General features: G+C 54.2%; 1 protein-coding gene across 1 annotated transcript in view; it reads right to left on the bottom strand.

The window, feature by feature from the left end:
- Positions 1-16,101, bottom strand: part of DLL3 (delta like canonical Notch ligand 3) — a 258,686-nt gene that overhangs the window by 204,890 nt on the left and 37,695 nt on the right. The window lies entirely within an intron of this gene.

The following is a 16,101-nucleotide window of genomic DNA, read 5'->3' as shown; positions in this document are numbered from 1 at the left end:
GGCGCGAGGGGCGCATGGCACGTGAGGGGGGGCATAAGGGAGACGAGGTGTGTGAGGGGAATGCGAGGGGGCGAGGGGCGCATGGCACGTGGGGGGTGCAAGGGGGTGAGACATGGCGGCGTGAGGGGGTAGCGAGGTGTGTGAGGGGGGCGTGAGGGAGGCAAGGCGTGAGGGGCGCATGGCACGTGAGGGGGGCGTAAGGGAGACGAGATGTGTGAGGGGGGCACGAGGGGGATGTGATGGGAGCAAGGCGTGAGGAGGGGCGTGAGGGAGGCAAGGCACACGGGGGGCACAAAGGGGACGTGATGGGAGTGAGGCCCATTGGGGGGGCGTGAGGGGCGCGCGGCACAGGGAGTGAGGTGTGTGAGGGGGACGCGAGGGGGCGAGGGGCGCATGGCATGTGGGGGGGCACGAGGGGGTAGCGAGGTATGTCGGGGGCGTGAGGGAGGCAAGGCACGTGACGGGGGGGCACGAGGGGGTAGCGAGGTGTGTGAGGGAGGCGAGGCGCGAGGGGCGCATGGCACGTGAGGGGGGCCTAAGGGAGACGAGATGTGTGAGGGGGGGCACGAGGGGGATGTGATGGGAGTGAGGCGTGAGGAGGGGCATGAGGGAGGCAAGGCGCGTGGGGGGGGCGCGAGGGGGACGTGATGGGAGCGAGGCGCATGGGGGGACGTGAGGGGCGCACGGCGCGGCGAGCGAGGTGTGTGAGGGGGGCGTCAGGGAAACGAGGCCCATTGGAGGGCATGGAGGGAGCCAGGGACAGCGGAAGGAGTGAGGAGCGCATGTGGCGGGGAGGGGCACAAAGTGCGTGAGGGGGCCATGAAGGGAGTGCGGCGTGTGGGGGCACGTGGTGGGGGCACGAGGGGAGTGCAATGCGTGGGGGGGGCGCAGCGCAACGGGGGTACTGCCAGGAGTAAGGCCCTTAGCTGCACCTGCTCGGTACTTCTGACGCCCCAGCAAGGCTGCTGGACAGACCCCCTGCTGGACTGGGCTCCTCGGCTCTCCAAGCCCTGCCTCTGTTCTGCTCCTCCACTGTTCCAGGCCAGATCCCGCCCTGCCCCAGCCTTGGTCCCATCCTGTCCCAGCCTCAGAACCAGCCCTGGTCCCGCCTTTCCTGACAATCCGGGTCCGACCCTCGGCTCAGCCCTCGACTCTGGCATTGAAACTGCAACCACCAGGCCTGATGGCCTACCACCCACTCCGCTGACGGTTTGAGCGGCCCAAAGTAAACAGAGGGGAACTGGGCTGACTAAAGGTCCAGACCAGTGGCTCATATGGATCCTTTCCCAGCCAATATTCCCTTGCTGGAGACATGGGGTGCCTTGCTGACCCCACACTGCCAGTCCAGGTCGCTGTCCTATGGACACAAGCAGGCAGCACTGCCCCCAACTCTGCCCCTTGGTCCATGTGAGCCAAAGATTTCCCTGCCTCATAAGTTTAATGGTGTTCAGGGAACATTTCGGGGGTTGGGAGGGGGGGAAAATCAATACTGGCTACTACTTCTTCTGTGCCCATAGTTTTCCCCACTGACCAATGCAGGGTGGGGCTGAGTATCAACCCGCTGACTGGGGAGGCTCTGACCTGGGCATCCCCACTGCTGCAGAAAGCAAGCCCACTCCTGGCTGTGATCTTCAATGACCCTAGTCACGAGCGTACACGTGAGGCCGCCCTTTGGCGGTCGCGGCAGGGACGCCGGCCTGTTGCTAAATATGCCGTGGCGTCCCGCCGCTTGGTAGTGGCTACTGCATGGAACGAGGCCACGCTGCATTATCATCATTTCCACTTCGGCCAAAAGGGTGACATCAAAGACAAGCTGGTGTGAGTGGACTCCCCACCCACTCCGGACACCTTGATTGACCTCAGTATCCAGGTTGATAACTGCCTGATGGACCACCACCAAGAGAAAAATGTCAGCTTGCCAATGCCTGCCTGTCCTGGCATCTCCAGCCCAACCTTGGGCACCTTCCCATGCAGCCGGACCAAGTCCAGCCCCATCTCACCAACACAGAGAAAAGGCGACATCGGGCACCGGGGCTATGCCTATACTGTGGAAGAGCAGGAACTTTGTGTCGGGCTGCCCTCCTAAGCTCCAATCTGCACCCTGGTCAGGAAAGGCCAAACCCCAGTACCTGATGTGTGGATCCAGGCTGGGGTGGCACTCCCTGCCTCTCATCAAGCACCAGCACCAGTACCTGTCTGATGGTGATTCAGGTGCCTCAGGCAACTTCATGGATCAGGACCGTTGCATGAATATATCACATCCCCCCCTCAACCCAAGGATGCTTCAGACTTGTTGAAGTCTATCAACGACTCACTCCTCTCATCAGGCCTGGTTCCCCACCAGACCGAACCCCTTGAAAGTTGTGACTCACCGAGAGACCCTTCAGTTTGAACTTATCCAAGCACCACACTTTCCAGCAGTTTTCGGCATGCCCTGGCTCACTACCCATGGCCCATGTGTTTGTTGGAGGACAGGCAGGATACAATGCTGTTGCCCACCTTGACAACAATTCTGTCTCCTGCAACGTGACCATAGACTGGGAATCCTTCAGGATTCAGCCTGCCTTTCTCGAGATTCCAAGTCTGAACAGGAAGTCTCGTTAACCTCTGCGGTCCAGTCCACTGCCCCCGCGTTACCACTTAAATACAAGGACACTGTGTCACCTGAGTGCAGCTAAGGACTATCCCATCGATCTCCCGCCTGGAGCAGAAGTCCCTTTTGGCTGCATCTACGCCCTTTCAGAGCTAGAATTTCAGGCTCTCCATAACTGCCTCCAGAAAAAGAAAAAAATAAGAAAAAAAAATCTACAAAAGGGGTTAATCCATCCTACCACATCTCCAGCTGGGGCTCCAATTTTCTTTGTAAAGAAAAAAAAGACAGATCACTAAGGCTCTGTATTGACTATTGGGCATTAAACAGAGTCACGATTCAAAAATCAATACCCTGACCCTATCATTAATGAGCTTTTCAAAAGACTCCACTCCACAAAGGTTTTCACTTAGCTGGAGCTTCACACGGCCTATAGCTTGGTGATTAGCAAGGGAGTTGAGTGGAAGACTGCCTTCCATACATAGTGTGGACACTTTAAGTACCGGGTCATGCCGTTTAGTCTGTGCAATGCCCCAGCAGCATTCCAGCACTTCATAAATGACATCTTCAGAGAGGTGTTAAACCGCTATGTAGTCGTCGTCGTCTTCTTCACCTCGTGTGCTTGCCACACACTAGATCTTTTTCTAGAACTGTGCACAAGTGATGGGTCTTTCCATCACTACAGGGAGGTCCTCCTTCTTATAGGTCTCCCCAAAGAATTGGCAAACAAGCAGGTGCTCCATTGTCTGCTCCTCACTGCACTCACATATATTTGTGTCATTAGAGTAGCCCCATTTGATCATATTAGTCTTTGATCTGCCAGTTTGCATACACAGGTGGTTCAGGCATCACGACGTTGACTGGTCTATATCGGCCCCTCTGAGAAGGTCCTCCTGGGGTTCCAGATCTATTTCAGTGCATCCAACTGCACGTATTCCATAACCTCAGTCGTGCCTTGCCAGCTGTCATATCCAAAAGGTACAACGCTGGTTATAAAACGCGTTTGCGATTTAAGGCATTTGATTACTCCTGTGTGACCATATAATGGATGCCTTGGATCTTCCATGATCTTTTCCTCTGGCTTGCTGCCTTCCTCCTGAGATCAGGTGGTACAAAGCCAGCCAGTAAATACAGGTTGTCCTTTGGTGTTGGCTTTCTCCTGTTATTCCAGGACAACTGTTGTTTAGAACAGAGTCTAATTCCTTAGCATGGACAGATCGTTCCCACACTGTACATGCATACTCTGCTATGAAGTAGCACAAGGGGATAGCATTAGTTCGCAAAGTAACTGTATTGGCTCCCCACTTGGAGGTGACCAACTTTTGGAGGAAGTTGTTACAGGTGCTAACTTTCCCTTTCAACTCCTTGGAAGGAAAAAGTGTCCGGTCCAATGTCACCCCAAGGCAGACAAGGTGTGGATGATTAACCCGTGGGATTCCACCCCAGGTGATGTTTAGTTGCCACTTGCCTTCTTGGTGGCGTAGGTGAAAGGCCATCACCTGTGTCTTGGTCAGGTTGGCACGAAGCTGGTTCTTACTGTAATAAATTGTGAGGTTGCTCAGTCCAAAGGTTAGTTCATTCTTGACAGCGGAAAAGTCCTCCTGTGATGTGATACATAGATCATTGGAGTATATAAAGCTCCTCCTATTGCTGTGTATGGGCTGGTCACTGGTATATACGTTGAAGAAGGTTGGGGCTAGATACACTGTCTTGTGGGAGGCCATTTCATTGTTGCCTCTAGCGGCTCCGTTTCTTGCACAGTTCTACATAAAAACATCTGCTCTCCAGGAGAGACTGTGTTTGGTTGCAGTCGTGTTATTTTGTAGACTTTGGAAAGCAAGTTTTGGTGGTTGACTGTGCTCTGTAATCATATGTAGTATCTGGACAACATCCTCATCTTTTCTACCGATCAGGCTTCTCCTGATCAGCAAGTCTGCAGCATCCTAGCACTTTGCCAGCACCATCTATACGCGAAGCCCGAAAAATGCAAGTTTGATCCGGATCCGATATCTCCCCCAAGAGATTAACCATGCACCCACGCAAGGAGGCGGCCGTTGCCAACGGGGTCCACACCGAAGGATACCTGTGGGGTCCAACAGTTCCCAAGCTTCGGTAACTTCTACCAGTGGTTCACGGAGGGATTTTCCAGCCTAGTTGCTCCTCTGACTGCCCTTCAGCCAAAAGGAGTCCAGTTCACCAGGGTCTTTGGAAGCCCAAACTGCCTTTGATCAGCTAAAAGAGTAGCTCACTACAGCACTCATCTTGGTTCACCCAGATCCTGCTAAACCATTCGGGGTGAAGGCTGATGCAGCCAGTTTCGCCCTGGGTGCAGTACTGCCCCAACTGGTGGGTCCTGTCAGATGACTTCACCATGTGCCAATTACTCTCGCAGGATAGCCCCACAAGAGAAGAATTATGATAACTGGCATAAGGAACTCTTAGCTATCAAGGCAGCACTTGAGGAATGGCAGCACCTTTTAGAGGGGGCCAGGGTCCCTGTCCAAGTGCTCACAGATCACAAGAACCTGGAATATCTTCCAACAGCCAGACAGCTCAACCAACAACAGATCCACTAGTCCCTCTTCTTCACCTGGTTTGACTTCATAGTCACCTACCACCCAGGAGCAAGAAATGGGAAGGCTGGCGCCCTGTCTCATAAGGCCAAGTGCCTGCAAAGAGCACTTTACGATTCTAAAGGCATCCAACTTCAGCAGCCCAAAGGAGTCCATTCGTACCTTGTTACCCAACGACCCCGTCACTGCTCAGATCCTCCAAACTCTGGAGAATGGTGACACCCCATTCTGACAGCCCCCGGGTTCAGGTTCCAAGACACGGAAGAGGACCCCAAGGACCATAGCTATGTCTGGAAATGGCATATCATGACGCACTGCTTGCGGGGCGCTTCTGCCACCTCAAAACCTGGAGCCTAATCACAAGGAGTTTCTCGTGCCCAGGCTTACGCAGCTTAAACAAGAGCTACCTAAGATCAAGTGCCCATGCTAAAAACACTTGGCCTTTTCCAGTCCATGCCTATTCCACCTCAACCATAGGCTGCCATTTCCACTGGCTTTATTGTGGAGCTGCCACCTTCCCAGGGACATACAACGATCTTAGCCATGGTTGATCTCTTAACCAAAAGGGCACATTTTGCCCCCGGTTGCGCCATCCCCCTACCTCTGCCTAGAATACATTTTTCAGCTCCGTGGATGGCCATCAAGTATCGTGTCAGACTGTGGTTCTCAGTTAATTTCCCAGTTCTGGCGGGCGTTTCTAAAACTTCTGGAGATTGAGCCTCTCCTCTCAACTGCCCACCCACCCACCGATGGACAAATGGAGCAGGTCAACCAGATTTTTTTTACCAATACCTGCTCTGCATCTTCAACTATGATCATGACAACTCCCATGTGCCGAGTTTGCTTACAATAATGCCACACATGCCTCTACCCAGCAAAGCCCGTTTTTTGCCAACCATGGTGTTCACCCTCTGCTGTCTTCCGGACGTCCCCATGAACTCTCCAGTACCAGCTGTCACAGATCTAGCTACCCATCTCCACCAGGTACACCAGGAACTTAAATAGCACTTACAAGGAAGCCTATAAACATCATTTTGATTGGGACCGCCCAGCTGTCCCTGACCTTTCCATGGGAGACAAAGTCTGGCTGTCCACCCACAATCTTAAATCTGCTAACACTGCAGCCAAACTGGACCACCAGTATCTGGGCCCTTTCAAGATTGAGGCACGAATCATCCCAGTAACATTCAGATGGCAATTACCCAAGTCCCCGAAGATCTGCCCTGTATTTCATGTCTCCCCTCTGAAGCCATACAGGGAGAACCCCTCCCCACATCACTCCAGCCCTCGGTCTCCCCCTGCCCTCATAACAGTCCAAGGGCATGACGAGTATATAGTTCGGCAAATTCTTGACTCCTGACTAGTCAGAGGGAAGCTCCAGTAGTTGGTGGGCCAGGCGGATAACAGCCCAGACGAGCAGTCCTGGGAACTGGCAAATCACATCCATGCCCCAGATCTATTGTGGGCATTTCACAGAGACCACCCTGAGAAACCAGTCCTGCTGGTACCTAGAGGGCACCCTCGATGGGGGTGGTACTGCCAGGAGTAAGGCCCTCCTCTGCTCCTGCTCAGTACTTCTGATGCCCTAACGAGTCAACTAGGCTGCCGGACAGACCATCCTGCCTGATTGGCTAAGGAATTCAGCAGTCCGGTTCTTAAACGTAGCAGCAGCCACTCCTCACTGGCTACTCAACACACGTGCCCATGGTCTCTCTGCCTCCCTGTGCTCCTCTCTCCAAACCCTGCTCATGCTCTGCTCCTCCACCGCTCCAGCCCAGACCCTGCCCTGCATCCAGCCTTGTTCCCATCCTGTCCCAGCCCTGCTCCTGCCTTCCCTGACTCCTGGTAATCCCGTTCCGACCCTCGGCTCAGACTCCAACTCTGCCTTGACCCTTGGCTCTGGCATTCAGACTCCAACCATTAGGCCTGACCGCCTAAGACCTGGATCGCTGACAGCATGCGGGGAACGAGGTGTGTTTGGAGGGGTGGGGGGCGCGTGAAGGGAGTGCGGGGTCTCAGGGGAACAAGGTGCATTGTGGGGCATAAGGGGAGCGAGGTTTGTTTCGGAGGTGGGGATGGAGGGAGATGGAGGCATTGGGTGGGAGCGAGGTGCATTGGGAGGCGAGGGGAGTGAGGTGTATCGAGGTGTGTTTGTGGGGTCCTGAGGGGAGGAAGGTGTGACAGGGTGGTCTGGGGGGAGCGAGGTGCGGCAGGAGGCCTTGGGGTGGGGTCAGGTGCGGCAGGAGGCCTTGGGGTGGGGTCAGGTGAGGGCCTGCGGGGAGCGAGGTGCGTTAGGGAACATGAGGGGAGCGAGGTATGATTGCAGGGGAGTGAGGTTGGGGCCCGAGGGGAGTAAGATACATTAGGAAGCATTTGAGGGGCACTAGGGGGAAGTGAGGTGTGTTTGCGGGGAGGTGTGGAGTGAGGGGAGCGAAGTGTATTCGGGGTGTGGTGACGTTTATTGGGGGTAGACAGTTGAATGAGATGTATTGGGGGACTGGGGCAAGGCACATTCCGGTTGGGGGAAGTGAGCTATAATTGGGCTAGGGTGTGGGTTAAGGTGTATTGGGGAGTGGGGTGAGGTGGGTTCGGGGGAACAAGGTGTGTGTGACACACACATGCAGGTAGACACATTACACACCTATGTCCGACCCTCCTCTCAATACTGCACCAACAGGGGGCAGGGGTCACGGGGGGTCTCTGCCAAAAGCCAAGAACTAGCTGATCATCGTGGTTCTTGCAGGATGTTTATAAACTATTTCCTGTAAAAGGTGGAAAATGTCGAGTAGCATGTTCCAAAATCGCTGGAAATGGGGCACCGCACCTGCGGCAGGGTGGGTCGCAGCCACCTCAAATCATGAGTGCAAACAATCAGCATCTTTCAACCCAGCCCAGCCCTGTGTTTCCAGTCCGGACCAGACGTAGGCCTGAGCCTCGACAAAGACAAAAGAACCCTGAGGAAAGACTCTGAACAGGGGGCCCTCGGGGCTGAGCTGAAGTTAACTTAACACCTTGGTTATGAGAAGAGACCAAAAGTCTGGGACTGTATAGGAGAAAAAGACAGGGCACAAGATGGCATCCATTACAGAAGAAGCAACACTCGGCCAGCACGAGTCTCTCTTACAAAGTGGACCCCAGCTCTCTGGATCGACTGACCATTGGGTGAGAGACTGGAGGGAACTTGGTAATAAATATAGACTCTAGATTGGGTTTTATATTTTTCCTTTATCTGTAACTGGAGGTTCTTGGAGACGCGTGGTCCCCAATCTGTATTCTGTATCTGGGTGCCTGTGGGCTCCACGCTCCTGAAACTGGAGATTTGTTCCCAGCAGAGTCCACACCTGTGCAGTTGCTCGTCTTGCTCCGATCCGAGGGTATAAAGGGCAGTGCTGACCGATGTCCCCCCAGTTCGTTCCTCACTGCAAAATCAGATGAGATCCACAGCAGAGGGCAAGTGGAATACAGACAAGGACCACATTCTTGGACAACCTCTAGTTACAGGTAAGTAACATCCATTTCTTCTTCGAGTGCTGGTCCCAATGTGTATTCCACACTTGTGTAATGAGGGTGCAAAGATGAGTTGGTCCTGATGTCTGTAACACCCCTGTCCCACCAGCTGCATCTGCAGAAGAGGCTGCCTTTCAGAAGCATAGATAGGTACATCTCGAAGTGATGACGCTGAATTTGCCCCATCTGGGGAAGGGCAATGTGCCAACTGGTAGTGAAGGAGGAAGTAGCTAGCAATTCACTTCGAGAGTTTCTGAGCAGATGTTTGTCCCCGGGTTCGTTCTGCTTTACCAACACACACCCAAAGCGGTTTTCTAATTGGTGTTGTTGTTCCCTGCAGGTGGAATGCCAAAGCTCGTCTGATGTCAAGAGTGGAGTCTCCCATCTTCCTCGGAAGCATAAGGTTTAGGAAAGAAAACTGGTGAGCGAACAGGTTGATTCGCCAGGTGGAACTCATGTTAGGGATGAATTTCAGATGGAGGCAAAGGGAAACCCTCTCCTTATGAAATTTGGAGAACGGCGGGTCTGCCGTAAGAGCTCCTAGTTTGCTCACCCTTCTGGGACAGAGACTCAGAAGGTGACCTTCATGGAGAGGTAGGACATGGAACAAGTGGCCAGTGGTTCAAAGGGAAGTCTGGTAAGCCTGGAAAGCACAGGACTGTGGTCCCAATGCGGTGTGGGTTTCATAACCAGCGGGAAGGCTCTAATGAGTCCTCTTGGAAATCTGATTGTTGTTCCATTTTTATACACCAAATAGCAGGAGAATGGAAGGCACTAATTGCTGCAGGTGGACGCACAGCGAGCTGAAGGATAGGCCTGACATCTTGAGATGAAGGATGTAGTCAAGAATAGCAGGAAAACCCACCAACCCGGAGGTCAAATGGTTCCATTGAAGAAATGTCTCCATTTAGCCAGGCAGCATTTTCTAGTGGACTCTTTTCTGCTTCAATTAAGAAGAGATTGGATGTTTTCCGAACATGAACATTCTAGGTCTGAGGCCCATCCAAATACCAGGCCGTAAGGTGGAAGGGGTCTGGGTTGCGGGGCGTCTTGCTGTGCCGTTCCGCTGGGTCAACAGGTTGGGGAAGGGGTCGATGCTGATGGGACGACGGGCTGCCATTTGCAGAAGGAAGCTGTCTGGGGTCCACTGGGTGCAATGAGAATGATTTGAGCTTTGTTGTGACATATCTCTCTCAGTGCCTGTGGTAATAGCGGGAGGGGAGGAAAAGGTGCATCTCAGGTGGGAGAAGGGTTTTGCTCTTGCAGCCCTTGCCCAGAGCAGCCCTGGAGCGATATAGGATGAATTCCTTGTTCGTCTGGGATGCCCACAGGTCCCAGGATGGTATTATCCACTGGGTGACTCTCTCGTTCAGGCTGAAATCGTGTAAGTCCCATTCACGGTCTGTGGAGACGTGTCTGCTGAGATTGTCCTCCAAAGAATTCTGTGCCCCGGTAGGTATGTCACCAAGACCATTGTGCAGCTCCTGACACACCAGTTCCATTAGTTGATGGCCTCTACACACAGAAGAAGGGATCTTTCTCCACCTTGTTTGTTTACGTAGGAGACAGTCATCATGTTGTCTGATGTTATTTGGACATGGCTGGATTGAATCAGTGGGAGGAATGGATGGCAGGCTAGGCAGACTGCTCTCAGCTATAGGCAACCGATATGCACTCTGGCTTCTCAAGGGGTCCATGTGCCCTGTGTGGTGTGATTGCCCATGTGCGCTCCCCATCGGGTGTGAATGCAACAAAAGGGACTCCCTCACGCACTGGCTCTGGGCTTGTCCACCAGGCCAGAGAAGCCTTGAGCTTGGCTGGAACTTAGGCCAATAAGTTTAGGCTTGAAATTAAAGGCAGGCTTCTAGGCATCAGAGCAGTGAAGTTTTGGAACAGCATCCCAAAGGGCAAAAACCCTAACTTGTTACAAGACTGAGCTTGATAAGTTCACGGAGGGGGTGGTATGAAGAGATTGCCTACAATGGCATATGGCCCTGCTCTAAGTGCTATTAGCAAATATCCCCAATGGCTAGAGATGGGACACCAGATGGGGAGGGCTGTGAGTTACTACAGAGAATTCTTTCCCAGGTGTCTGGCTTGTGGGTCTTGCCCACACATTCAGGGTCTAACTGATCGCCATATCTGGGTTTGGGAAGGAATTTCCCCCCAGGTCAGATTGGCAGAGATCCTGCAGGTTTTTCCACCTTCCTCTTTAGCATGGGGCATGGGTCACTTCCTGGTTTGACCTAGAGTCAATGGTGGGCTCTCTGTAACTTGAAGTCTTTACATCAAGATTTGGGGACTTCAGTAATTCAGCCAGAGAATATGGATCTATTACAGGAGTGGGTGGGTGAGGTTCTGTGGCCTGTGAGGTGCACGAGGTCAGCCTAGATGACCATAATGGTTCCTTCCGGCCTTAAAGTCTATGAATCTATGAGAACTGTTACCCTGACGTTCATGTTGTCAGATCAGAGACAAGACTGCAGACAACAAGTGGAGCCTGGCAAAATGGCATGACCCAAGTACATGAAGCCTTGTGGCCTAATAGAGAAAGACAGCCTTTGACTGCAGTTCATGGTTTAAACATGACTTTTCTTATCAAGTTGAGTTTCTCTCCACTGGCAGGCAGGCCCTTGGTGAGCTCCAAACTAGGGTAGCCCCCATCAAGTCTATTGTTCTTGTGGGAGGCGAAATGGACTTTTCTTTGTTTACATACTCTCCTGGCATCCTCCTGGGAGTCTAAGAATATGATTGGGGACTGACCTCCTGACTGGATTTGCCTGTTAGTAGCCACTCATCCCGGTATGGGAAGGCTGTGTAACTGTTTTGTCTCATCTGGGCCGCCATCACTGAGAAGACCTTCGTGAAGACACGCGGTGCTCTGGTTAGTCCTGAAGTACTCTGAACTGGCAGCGTTCTTGCCCTACCAGAAACCCGAGTGACCTTACGTCGTGCTGATACGTGTCCACAGGAAAGTAAGCATCTTTCATGCTGAGAGCCACAAACCACGCACCCTCTTCTAAGGGAAGGATTATTGATGCCAGCGTAACCATTCGGAGTCTTGACTTGCTGTCGAAGATTGAGAATGGGCCTTCAACATCCATTTTTCTTGGGAGCAATGAAGACTGGGGAGTAGAACCCCTTTGCCTCAAGGCTCCATGAGCAGCACCTGGTGGAGAGAACTCAGCTGCTGGTGGAGAATCTCCTTGTGACAGGGAAGCGGGGCAAGAAACTCAATACCGTAGCCCAAGTGGATTATCTCTAGCACCCACTCATCTCTGTTGTTCCTGCCCTCCAGTGGTGTGCAAAGAGGGCGAGACGACCACCAAAAGTTTGAGGGAGGGGAGGGGCTCGATAGAGCTACCCAACGATAGAGTTATCTCAAGCCTTCCATCAAAAGAAACCCTGGTTGGTGGGTGGGCTTCAGCAGTGGCAGCTGAGGTGGAAGAAGCCGGCGAGCTCTGTCTGCAAACCCTCTGTTGTTTACATGGCAGTTCATAAAGATGCTGGGGCGGGGGGGAGACATGGCTGGGCCTGGAGCTGTGTTTGGGGTGTTCCCTCTTTGGGACTAAGGTCCAGGGAGCGGAGGATTATCCTAGAGTCCTGAAGGGAGTGAAGTGACTCATTCATCTTCTCATTGACAAGATGGCTTATCTTTGAACCCCACCAATGTAGCGCAGTTTGTGAAATCGTGTTTTGCCAACAGGGGCTGGTAGTTAGCGCTTCAAACTTGGAGGCTGGTTGATGAAAATAGCTTCTGCCCTAAGAGGCTAAGGCGTTTATCACCCTGGTCAGATAGAGCTGGCCTGGGGAATGGCCATCCGGACGGCTCTCTAGCTGTCTGTATCACCAAGGAGTTCGGCGCTGGGTGGGTGAACAGGAACTCGGCCTCTTTCAGTGGAACCAAGTTCTGCTTTTCTGCCCTGTTCAGGGGATGGACGCAGGAGGGCCTCACGGGCTCCAAAATGGCTTCCTTCCAGGAGCCTACACTGTGCGTCATGGACCTCCTCGAGAGGGATCTGGAGCTCGGTCACGGGCCTCTGTAAAAGCTCCTGGTACTGCCTGTAGTCATCAGTCAGGAAAGGGGATGATGGCGCATTTGCCTCATTGTGGGAGGAGGACGACACACCCGTTAGAACCGTCGCAGCCAGTTTGATTTCCTCCTCCGCACGCCCCGACGGAGCCTGTGGTACCATATAGGGGGAGGTGATAAGTGCAATTCCTGCACGGATCCAGAACAATTCCTGCATAGATCTCAAGAGCCCCAGTGAGGTCAATATGACGGGTCAACTGGCTGGGGGAAGGGGAGTCTCCCAAGGCATTGGACACCATCGGTCCCTTTGGTAGTAATGTTGTCTGAGAGGAGGATGGCTCCTAGAGGCTCTGCCTGGGCTGATCTCTCTCTCCGAGGGGTTGAAGTCTTGTCCAGAAGGTCAGAGTCCTCTGATGAAAAAGTCATCTCATGTTTTACCAGAGGTACCGGAGGAGGAATGCTCCGGCCTGTAGCTGTAGTAGGGTTTTCAAAGTGATTTCTTCTGGTGTAGAGATGTCTCTGAGGAGAACTGGACTGATAACAGAGGAGACCGCAGGTATATAAAGGCAAAAATACTTTCTGGAGTAGTAAAGGTCTCAGTTTAAACTGGAGTACAAGGAGTACTGGAGGTTGGTGCTGAAAGATCTGGTGTGCCCGAGGACGGATCCATCCTAGACTGAGGCAGTCCTGTGGAAGGGAAGTCCAGGGTGGAACTCCCAGATGAAGCCGTGGAATGCCGGTCCGTCAGTCCAGGAGTTGGAACTGGTACCGATGGATCCTTCCCCTGTCACACCGTCCCTTCTTGCATGGAAGATTTAGGCAGCTCTAAGTACTTAGGACCCGCACGCAAGGACTCTCCCGACATGGACCGAGTAAGGGAGGGATCTTTTCTTTTAGAGGCTGTTCTGGAAGGGAATCCGCCATTGTGTCTACTGCAGTCCTGAGTTTCTGAAGTACTGCTACCCTGCCCTGCCAGCGTGACCTCTCAGCGAGGTCGCACTGTGTGGAGGACACCCAGTGTACTTTACAAAATGGCTTCCTCCATGTGACCACATGGAGGAAACCATTTTGTTTTTGTACAAGTGGATCCATGACACCACTGATGGCCAAGCCCCTTACCCTCATGAGAGGGTTTCTTGGGCTTCACAGACCCTGCCTCAATCGCGAAGCTCAGGTGGCCTCTCACACATTCCTGGAATACCAGGCATGCCGGTACTTCTGGGAACGGCATGGGCCCGCCACCACCGGTGTGACCTTGCACGCAGTGGTGCCACACGGCGGGGTGCCATTTTGAGGTGTCCACAGCCCCACTCCTGCTGGTGTGACCTCACACACACAGTGTGTACACAAGATCAGGCCGCGTGAGGGGTGCCATTTGGAGGAGCTCATTGCCCCGTCCCCGCAGGCGTGAGCTCCCATGCACCGTGCTCCTTAAAATGGCATCCGCCATCCAATACTGACTTTTCTCAGTGTCAGATGGGGGGCAAACCCCAAAAAGAGGTTCAAAACCAGGTGGCCGCCTCCCTACTAGGAGCTTGTACTCAGAGGGGCGTTTCCCAGAGTCTGAGGCTGCTGCATGTGGGCCTGGGTCCGATTGCAGTCTCCTGGCCTTCAAACATTGTCGTTCCTTCCCTCCCCGAAGAAGGGAGCTAACGCTGCACTTGCCGAGTGTCTCCGAGGCCACGAAGGCAGCCCTGGTGTTCATCGCTGCTGGAGAAGGAACGGGGGCAGGCAACCCGTTTCTTAAATCCCAAGACTCTGGGCATAGTCCCGCTCTGCGGGGAGAACTAGACTACGAACCAGTTAACTAGTACGGCTACGAAACGATGGACGCAATCTATACCTGCAGGTTCTGAAAGAACAAGGATCGCTACGGACACGGAGACCACCACATGGCCTGAGTCGGAGTCAAGGAGAAAGTGGAGGGGCACCGGTCCACGCCGCCCTTTGTGCCCTGGGGTCCGAGCGCAAGGAGGACAACGGCGCAGGCGTCAGCCAACGGACACCGCTTGCTGCCAGCCTCCGATGTCAGCCACATGCGGAATACACATCGGGGATGTCAACACAGCGACGCAAGATCCGCGACATGGCCGTGGCTGGGTTTGGGCTGCAGGGCTATAAAACTGCAGTGGAGACAGTTAGGCTCGGGATGGAGCCCGGGCTCTGAAATCCCACGACGAGGCGTCTACACAGCAATGTTAGCCCGAGCCCCGCAAGTCTGAGTCAGCTGACCGGGCTCTGCCACGGGTTTGTTATTGCAGTGTAGCCGTACCCATAGGGACCAACCTGGCATTGCCAGTCTTGTTCCTTGCACCTATTCCGGATCTTTATCGTAAGCGGCATTCAACAAGTTTATATGTGGTTTGGTTTTAGTCTGGACACAGCCAGGCGCTTTGCACTCAGGACACTGTAGAGCTGAGGGGAGGCTGGCAACCTGGGTCGCCCTCCGTTTCCACACAGACAGCGGGTTGGTGCACTGGGCTAAAACAAGGGGCGGGTTGGTGGGGGTGCAAATTGCTAGCCTGCATTGGGGGAGTGCGGGGCTCGCGGAGCCCAGAGCGGCTTGCCATGCTGCCAGCGGGCGGCAGAGCTGGGAGGGTTCGCCCTGGTGGGCGCGGATAGGCTGTCATGCTGTGAGCAGGTGGTTGAGCGGGGGTGGGCAAACTACAGCCCACGAGCCGCTCCACGTGGCTTGGCCCTGCTCTGGTGCTCCGGCTAGGGCGCTGGGTTGGGGGCCACACCATGCGGCTCCTGGAAGCCGCAGCATGGCCCCACTCCACCTCCTACGCTCTCCAATGGGAGCTGCAGGGGGTGGTGCCTGTAGATGGGGCAGCATGCAGAGCCGCCGGGCCACGCCTCTGCCTAGGAGCTGGAGAAGGGACATGCCACTGCTTCCGGGAGCCGCTTGAGGTAAGCGCCGCTTGGAGCCTGCACCCCGGACCTCTCCCCATGCCCCAACCCCCGCCTCAGCCTGGAGCACCCTCCTGCACCCCAAACCTCTCATCCCCAGCCCCACCCCAGAGCCTGCACCCCCCAGCTGGAAACTGCACCCCTGCCTCAGCCCTGATCTCCTTCCTGCCCTCTGAACCCCTCGATCTCAGCCCAGAGCACCCTCCTACACCCCAAATTCCTCATCCCCAGCCCCACCCCAGAGCCCACACCCCAAACCCAATTCTGTGAGAGTGTTCATGGCCCGCCATACAATTTCTATTCCCTGATGTGGCCCTCGGGCCAAAACGTTTGCCCACCCCTCTGGTAGAAAGTCACCTGGGCAGCTCGGGTAGCCCTGAAAAGTGTCCCAGTGAGGTACATGGGGGCGGGGGGGGGGGGAGAAGAGGTCATGGCTGGATTGAGGTGTGTTGGGGGAGCGAGGTGTGTGTTGGGAGACAGAAAGAGCG

This window comes from Caretta caretta, chromosome 23, assembly GCF_965140235.1.
Source record: "Caretta caretta isolate rCarCar2 chromosome 23, rCarCar1.hap1, whole genome shotgun sequence".
NCBI lineage: Eukaryota > Metazoa > Chordata > Testudines > Cheloniidae > Caretta > Caretta caretta.
Note: the sequence above shows the minus strand (reverse complement) of the source record. Positions and strands in the feature narration are given on the sequence as shown.